Below are 9886 nucleotides of genomic sequence, written 5' to 3' on the forward strand. Positions count from 1 at the left end.
ACATTTAGAGTGGCAGTTGCTTGCTTTTTTTCTTATTTCTGAAGGAAGTCATGTCTTGATTCTGTTCTCTTCCTTCCACTCCTACTGTCTCATTCAGGCCCTTGGTTATTCCATATCTAAAGGAATCCTTTAAAAGTTATCCTCTTGTTCATCCAAACAACACCAACCCATTCTTCACACCACTGTCACATTAATCTTCCCAGAGTAAACTGTTTATCAGGACAGCCCCTGCTTCACCTTCAGTGGTTGCCTGTTGTTTACTGAATACACTCCACACTCCACTTTCTGTCATTACATCAGTGTACTCCCTGGATGAAGCAGCATCTATTTCAGTAGCAGCTTCGGATGCATTCATTTCCTAGTGAAATACCAGAGTCACTCTTACCAATGGCAGCAGTTCCGTATATCACTGCAACATATTTCCTCAGAGAAAGTGTTAGTGACTCATTGAGAACATTTCCTTAATTTACCGACTCTTCTTCAAGGTTTTCTGCTCATAGGACTACAACTCTTTGATGCTCTGACGTTTTTATAATTTTACTACTAGCAGTTGAAAGTATTGATGCATGTAACCTTGTTGCTAGCCATGTTAAGTTTCAATCAAGCATCAGAAAATGGATTGCTTAAGATACTTGGCTAGGCACACCAGTATTTTAAATGTGAATTGATATACTTGGTGCTTCAAGACAGGTGGTGCATTGCTTCTGTGCCTAAGAGCATTTGGCAGCGCTGAAATTGAGCCTTCTGTTCAGTTCAAAATAATTCACTCATGAGTGGGCAACTTTATACTTTTTTGAGGTTTTTTTTTTTTTTTTTTTTGCTGAATTTGAGTATTGGAAGTGTTTTAGCTTACATGTTAGCTATATGTAAGCACCTTCAAAAAATGACACTACAGGCATAGGCAAGTAAATAATCGGGATAAGTACTGTATATCAGTTTGACATATGGTGCCACATGTTTTTATTTTTATTATAGTGATATGTTTCTAGTAAGATTTACAAGTGCATTTGACCCTTGAACAACACGGGTTTGAACTGCACAGGTCCACTTAATATGCAGATTTTTTTTCAATAAATGTATCAGAAAACTTTTGGAAATTTGTAACAATTTGAAAAAACTTGCAAACCATGTACCCTAGAAATATTTTTAAAAATAGTTATGTCATGAATGCATAAAATATATGTAGATATTAGTCTATTTATGTGTTAGCCTACTTCGTTATCAGTAAGACTCCTGGTCCACTGTAGGCTATTACTTTTGGGGAGTCAAAAGCTATGTGTGGGATTTTCCACTGTGTGGCATCACCCCCCTGTGTTGCTCTTCAAGGGTCACCTGTTTGGCCACATTTAAACATGGGCCCAGACTTTTCAGATTTAAAGTTAACAGGCTGATGTTAGTTAAGCTCAGAGGGAAGGCTTTTCAGTGAAATGGGTTTAAGAGATCAGAGAATTTTAAATCTCATGTTGGTCACGTCTCCTGTTTCATGTTGTTAATACTTCTCCTCAGGCACCTTGCTAAAACAGCATTTTCTTATTTAAGGCTTTGCTGGACTATTGCCATGAATAGTATCTCCGAAGTCTGTAGTTAGAGAATAGCATCTCTGAAATCATATATATTGTTAACTAAAATTAGAAATCATTTGTATTTCTTTTGACTTGCAGCTTGTTAGAGGCTTCTTAGTCATTAGCTAGAAATGTATTTTTTCTCTTCGTGTATTTTCAAAGAAGGATTTATGTAACCATGTTGTTGTCATTTGGGAGGCACTGAGTGTTAAATATCATAGGATGCCAGAAGCCCACAAGAAGATAAGAACACTCCGGTGAAGTCCTCTGAAGAGAAACAGCAAAAGCATCTCCATCCTGCACTGAGTTGTGGGTTATTATTGTCATGGAGGTGAATAAAGGATGATTTAGGAGATGATACTATAATGTGGAGGAAACATCCAGCCCATTTATGGTTCGGGAAAAAGGTTTACTTCTTTGAGCTTGGTTGGGTTAAAACATTGTATTGCCTGCTCTCATAATGCTGGAAGGATAAAGAGATCAATAAAGTTTCCTCAGATTCTATAAGTTAGACTTGTCTCTATTTTCTTAACATTTCCAGGGAAGTCAAGATCACAAAAAGTGGTTGATTCTGGTGGTGGGAATATTGATATTGATTCTATAATATTACCGTAAATTCTTTCTCCGAGTTTAAATATATTGTGCACAAGTACTCTGACCACATCTCTAGATTCATTTTATGTAACCTGCTCATTGACTGATCTTTGAATAGCCACCTCTTCTTAGAATCTGCAACTTTGGACATGTCTGGAAGATTCATTTCCTGTCTAGGACATGGCAGCATGTCCTGGGAAAATGGAATTAGAAGACCTATTTAGGAGGATACACAAACACACATGCCCCCTCTCCCCCCACAAACAACTAGTGAATTCTCTGAGAATCACTGGAATCTGCTTCTTCTGCACTGTAGGGACAGCAGCCTTAGTTCCAAAGTTGGGATCCTGCTGGGAAATCTTTAAAATCACCATCTGTAGAACATACCCAATAAAATCTATATTACACTTATACAAAAACTAATTACCAAGGGTTGGGGCCTAACACATTTTGACACTTTCTCTTGAAAGAAATGAATATGGAGATCACAACTTTTAAATGTTAGTTATATTTTTGGAATAATTATAGGTCATTGATTTATCATAATAGTTTTTTAGTGAGTAAAACACTTCAATAATAGTTGATATTTTAAATATGACTTCTGGGTCTTTAGAATACTGAATTCTGGAGCCAGAATAGTTTAATTAATTTACCAGCCTATAATAGAGTAAGCTTTCTAATGCCTTATTTGCTGCCTTGCTCTGTAGCAAGGAATTCTTTTTTTTACTTCTCTGGGCCTGAATTTCCTCAACTATGTAATTGAACTAAAAACAATGAACAACGCTGCAGAAATGTAGTGAAAGGAAAATTTACTTAGTGGTAAAACAATGGGCAGTGTGAAGTGTCTGAAAGACTTTTTTAAAGCAGTAAAATATACAATTTTAAGTTGTATGGATAATTATGCATTTGAGTGCAGCATGAAGCTTCACTGTTAGAACATTGTTTTTGCTTGTGCTAATAGGTTGTGTCGCATCTTTTTTTGTTGTTTTTTTGTTTGTTTGTTTTTGTCTCTGGGCTCTGAAGATTGAAGTTTATTAATTGCTGAGAAGGAAATAAGTGAGTATATTTCTTTTTAAAAATTTAACAACACCATCAATGGATGCATATTTATTTAAGGACATTTGGTTATAATTAAGCAACTTGGCTGCCTTAAGATTATTTTAGGGCCAGGTGTGTTGGCCCATGCCTGTAATCCCAGCACTTTGGGAGACTGAGGCAGGAAGATCGCTTGAGGCCAGGAGTTCAAGACCAGCCTGGGGAACATAGCAAGATCTTTAACTCTACAAAAAAAAAAAATTAAAAATTAGCCAAGCATAGTGAGCACACCTATAGTCAAGCTACTTGGGAGGCTGAGGCAGGAAGATTGCTTGAACCAGGAGGTCAAGCCTGCAGTGAGCCATGATCATACCACTGTATCCAGCCTGGATGACAGAGCAAGACCCTATTTCAAAAAGAATATATATATTTTTAGGATTTTACACTTGAGAGCTGGTCTAACCATTTCTGGATGATGATTCTTATTTCCAGACATAATTGAAAGAGTGAATTAAAGAATTTAGCATTCTGGGTGTGGCAGGAACAACATCATACACGTTCTTCTCGAGAAAAGTCATACATTTCCTAGTTCTTGAGGATTTCTTTTAGTTCCATGTTTTCTCCAGGCCAACAGTAAGATGTTTTCACTTTTCTTTCTTTCTTTTTTTTCTTTTTTTTTTCCAGAAGAGGTGTGGTGGAAAGGTCTTCCAGAACCAGAGGCTAAGCACACAGCAGTACAAATATAAATTCTTTATTCCAGCTTCCAGAATTCCTCCTCTTCAGCCTTGCCTGCTCACTGGAATAATGAAGCAATTAAACAGTGGTGTAAAGAAGTTCCATCCAGTGGTTGAAGTTCAATACAAAACAAGGAAATAGGCTGATGTATATCAAATATACCATCTGCACTCCGAGTCCTTCCCAGGTTCACTAAAGGGGGAGGAGGGGACACTGTTTTAGATTTAATTTGTACTGTACCGATTATGATATAATTGTGATACTTTTCCAGTGAATAATTATTAATCTTACCTAATTAAAATAATTATATGTTAAATATGCAGATGTTAAATTGACTTCCTCCTGGGGCCACTTAGCATTTATTTCTTGTTACCTGTGGAAGGACAGAAAGGAAACACAGAAGCCATGTTTTTACTGATGGTGCTAGGCATTGGGAAAGCCCAGGGTAATAGAAACATTTTGTTTTATATTTTTATTCCAAAGTAAATACAGTATATTAAATGAGTAGTTTTAAATAAATGCTTAGTGACATGCCAAATAGCTTACATATATATTTGCTTAAAGGAGCTTTCCTTCTGGAATTAATAAAATTCTAACCACAAGGAGGTGCAGAAGTTAATTCAAGGGATGTAGTGGAAATCCTGGAAGGCTTGCTTCCCATGTCCCCTTCCCTCATTTCTCCTCCCCTCCACTTCCTTCTTCCTTTCTTCCCTCTACCATTGCCTGCATTCACCATAAAAAGTAAATAGGAAGTGAGCACATAATTACATCTTGCTCCTTTAAATTCTGAATTAGTGGGATATTTTTTGGGATCTCTGAAGCCACAACATGAAACAGTTTTTCACCACTCCCACCTCTAATATTCCATCTTTTTATTTTATGTTTTGTGAATTGGCCAGTGTTTCTAATTGAACAAGCAAAACTTAAGTATACAAGAAATGCACATTTATTTAATATTTTAAAAATCTTTTTCTTGATGCCTTGCATAAAAAACAAAAAGGTGCTTTTTCTTTCTGCCCCATCAGAACTGTGGTTATTTTTGGGTGTGTGATATCCTTTCACACACCATAAATCTCCACTAGATGTCAGTGTGTCACTAAATGAAAACAGTTTAGCATGCTCTCCAGACTTGTCCTTGAAACATGCTGGAAAGGTAAACTCATTTATAGTTTTTAACCAGAATGAAACAGAGATGTTTTAGTAGGACAAGTTAGTAATAAGTGGTATTTATCTTAATGAATATTAATAACAAATGAAATCTTCTGTTTAAAAAATCCAGTATCTTTCATCTGAGGATGTTGAAATGCTTATGAATATTGCTTTTTTGCCATCATATCCACAAAGAATTAGAATGCTAATAAGATCTTCCTTTTACAGTAGACTTAACCTGAATTGCATGGGGCCAGAATGATAGGCCCAAGATGAATCACAGTCGATGTATGGTGGAACCAGACTGGTACTTCTTTAATTGCAGGCCCTACTCTACCTAGATAACGCTGCCTTTCCTTTGGTGTTTATGGTGTACTTAGATGCAGATGTCCTTTGAAGAAGTCTGTCATTTGTATTAATGCCTTCCTTATTCAATAAGTTCAACAAGAGTGGAATAAGAACGATGAGACAGTTGGTTAAGTTACTATGGGATGTTTATACCAGAAAACTTAAAAAGCAAAGTGTATACTGGAAAAAGTACTAAAATTACTTGTGGAAAAGACATTTGATAATAACTTTAAACTGTTTTATGCAGATTTGAGAATCTGCATTAATTCATAATTTTAAGATATAATGATTGCATAAAAATAATGCTAAGCAACCAAGAAGATAACAATATTTTACATATACTCTTTTAGGGACAGTGAACTCAAAGAGAGCCTCGTATTAGTTCATTTACTCAAGTGGAGAAGGAAGGAAAGGAAGTTGTAATTTGGTCTGGTGGTTGAAACTCTTAGGTCTATGAGGATTATGGTATAAGTTTTACACTGTATAATTTCCTTAAACAGAAGTCTGCATAAATTCTTTATATTAGGCCTTAAATAGTGATTTCCTCTAAATTGTATGAATACACAGGTTACAACTATGTACAAAGTATGTTTGTGAATAAAGATTAAGAGAATGCATAGAAAAAAAGGTTAGAGAATAAAGATTAAGAGAATACACAGAAAAAAAGGAACTATGGGTAAATGTAATTTCCTCTATTTGGCAATATTGTTTTTATAAATATAAAGGGAAAAATTGTTTTTCCTTTATTGTCCGTGTTGTAAAAATTTGCCACAATCTCAACTTTAGAAGGGCTTACTCATATCATTGAGGTACATTGTAAACAATTGTAATTCAAGAAGATAGGCTTCATGCTTAGTTTGCTTACCTGTGTTTCAGTTTAAATCATAAAAATCAAAGTAGAAGTACCTGGTCAGATTTTCAAACTTTATAAAGTTTAGGTAAAGATAAATGATTGCCCAAATCCCAGCAGCCTCTTTGCTGTAGTATATATTGCATTATTGGTGTTCAGTAAATTTTGATGAAGAAATGTTTAATAAATGAAGCTATCCTTAGCTTGTGTTTTCATTTTAAATGGTTTAATTTTAAAACAGTTACTAGCAAAATGCAAGAGAATACCAAAATTAAAATTGCTATTTATTTTGCATGCTTGGACCTATATTTAGATGCAGAACTTGTATTATAACAAATCATGCATCAGATTGAAGTATAAAATGGTAGCATTTCATATATAGAAAACTCATATGTCTTATTCAAGTAATAACAGTATAGTCACCATTGAATTATGCATGAAAACTTTATGAACAGAAACACAACTGGTCAGTGATTATCAGAATTGGCTAAAAAACTTGTGTATTATAATTGGCTAAAAAACTTTAAAAACCATGCCACCATCTCCATCCTATAATCATAATATTTGGAAACTTAGATTTCCAGATTTGGGCATAGGGTGGATGGAGGAGGCAAGAGTGTTTGATTCCAGGACTTTCCAGGGTACTGTAAAGTGCTGATGTGTATAGGACTTTCAAAATCACCCCAACCCCTAGGTGTATATTTAAGTTAGTTTTTGGACTCTTGAAACCACTGCAGTGTTACTGGCTAGACCACCTAGAATACTGGGCTCATACTGGTCTGGAGTTATCAGATAGTTGAAGAAAATCTAGGTGACAGGTCAGTGGAGGCAAATTCTTTGTGCAATCATTTCTTGTTTATAAAGGAAAGGAGTCAACATATTCATATCTGATTTGTAGAATATAAAAACTCCAGCCCCCACAAAACCTTGAGTTACTCCACCAGTTTCTCACTCTGCCTAGAATCTCACATTAGAGAGTCATTCAAGGAAAAATGACAGAAAAAAAAATCCAGTTTGAAAATGGGCAGATGATCTCACTAGAGATTTTTCCAAGAAGAAGACAAATAGCCAATAACTATATGAAAAAGTGCCTAAAATCACTAATCTTCAGGGAAATGCAAATCAAAGCCATAATAAGATATCTTCTCACCCCAGTTATAATGGCTGTTATTAGACCAATGAAAAACAATGCTTGCTGGCGAGGATTTGGAGGAAGGGAAACACTCCCACACTGTTGATGGGAATGTAAAGTAGTACAGCCATTCTGGAAAACAGTCCAGAGATTCCTCAGAAAAACTAAAAATAGAACTACCATACAATCCAGCAATCCTACTTTTGAGTATTTATCCGAAGGAAAACAAATCAGTATATCAAAGAGATATCTGCACTCCCATGTTGCAGCACTATTCACAGTAGCCAAGATAATGGAATCATCCTAAGTGTACATCAGTAGGTGAATGGATAAAATGTGGTATATATACACAATGCAGTACTATTTAGCCATAAGAAATACACATTTTCACTCATGTAATCTAAAAAACATGATCTCGTAAAGGTAGAAGTAGAGAGTAGAATAGTGGTTACTAGAGGCTGGGAAGGGCAGGAGAGAAGGGATGGTAGGGAGAGGTTGCTTAACAGACAAAATATTACAGCTAGATAAGAGAATCAGTTCTAGTGTAGTGTTTCATAGCATTCTTGAGTGACTATAGTTAACAGTATTTATTGTATATTTCCAAATAGCTAGAAAAGAGGACTTTGAATGCTCCCAACACAGTGATAAATGGTTGAGGTGATGGATATGCTAATTACTCTGATTTACTCTGTTAATTATACTTTGTATACATGTATCAAAATATCACTGTACCCCATAAATATGTACAATTATTGTATCAATTTAAGGAAAGCCTCAAGAGATAAAGGCTTTTTATAGAAGCTATATATATTATATATATATATATATATATATATATATGTAGTCATCTCCAGAAATCTTTTTAATGGCAATATTATAGGAATTCAAAGCACATTGAATTTTACCAGTAACTATACACTAAAACTTAATAGCTCGTAGAAATCACTTCCTGTCTCTGCGCCTGCCTGAAACACGTTGGGTAAATAAGGATTTTGGTATGGGAGAGGAGAGAGAGAGGCCCAGGGCACTGTAGCTACTGCTAGACAGGACAGGCCCATGGGGGAGCACTCCATCAGAAAACAGGAGATCAGCATCCTTTCAGTTTCCAACTTGGATTTGAAATCCCATAGGGACCTTCCTGAAATGTAGAGTGATTCTGTAGGGCTGGGGCAGAAAACTCTGCATTTCTAACAAGTTCCCAGGTGATGTCTGTGTTGCTGTTATGGGGGAACAAACATAATCTGATTGTCCATGGCAAGCCTTGTAACCCGGCACCCAGAAGTCCTTTAAACCAGAAGTTCTAGCACTTAAGTGAGACCAAGAATCACCTGGACACCTTGTTAAAACAGAGATCCCTGGGCCCCATCTCAGAGGTTCTAATTCAGCAGGTAAGGGTCACAAATCTATTTTTAACTGCTAATGCTAGGGCCAGGCTTCAAGTAGCAATGCTTTAGACGAGACATTTCCAAGCCATATGTGCAATCCTGACAGAGCACCTGATATTCCAATATATCCTTGAGTTCTAAGTTATAGATGTTTTGTGACATGCTGTAAAGGTGAGCCCAACATTCTCGTTTTTGCCAAAATAATAATTATCCAAAGGATCTTTCCATTCAAGCTCTCAAGAAGTCTTTCGTGTCTTTTTAAGCTCAGCCACTAACAGGAAGATAAGATTTAGTACTGATGGCTTGTATACTGTTATCGGGAGGATAAAGAAAAGAAATTCGGTGGGCACTAGATCATCATTTACTGGCTGTGGTGTGTTGCATTGTTTGAAATCCACAACTTGCTTAAGGACATTTAGCCAGAGTTAGCAATGATACTGTTTTAAATGTTGCAGACTTTCCTTGGCAAAATCTTTCCAAAATTGATAGAAATATTTTAAGAACTTGGAAATGTATTGAAAAAAATATCCATAAGCAACTGGGGAAAACTTCTTAAAGTTATTATCTCCTTAGAGCAATGCTTGTTCCATTCTTAAAGGATAAAGATGGAGCTGAATATAGAAGTATTTTAACTGCACATAAATTAATATGAGAGAAAATTTCAGTCAATTATTATTGCAATAGCTTAAAATACAAAACTGTTACTTGATTTTTGTTTCCAACCAGCAGTTCCCTTTTTATTTTAATCAGTTTTATTTTCTTCAGTGTTTCTGAATGTATTATTATGAGAAAATATGGTTATAGTTCCTTGACATTTACATAGCGGTATTTGATAATAATCTCTTTAAGGATTATCAAATTTTAACTTTTCTCAAAGATTAAAGCATATTCAATATGGAAATTATATTTTTCTCATTTTTAAAAAAGTTTTACTTTCATTAATATACAGTTATTCTATTTGAGCTATAGTGTTCGTAATTTGTAAAATTTCTCTCAGTGGGCACGCATTTAACAATATTAGCTTTCCCCATTGGAGGTTTGTGAGAGAACTAATAAAGTATTCCATGCCACAACTGGGTACTACAATTGGAAATAG

Source organism: Symphalangus syndactylus, chromosome 8 (assembly GCF_028878055.3).
Source record: "Symphalangus syndactylus isolate Jambi chromosome 8, NHGRI_mSymSyn1-v2.1_pri, whole genome shotgun sequence".
Taxonomy (NCBI): domain Eukaryota; kingdom Metazoa; phylum Chordata; class Mammalia; order Primates; family Hylobatidae; genus Symphalangus; species Symphalangus syndactylus.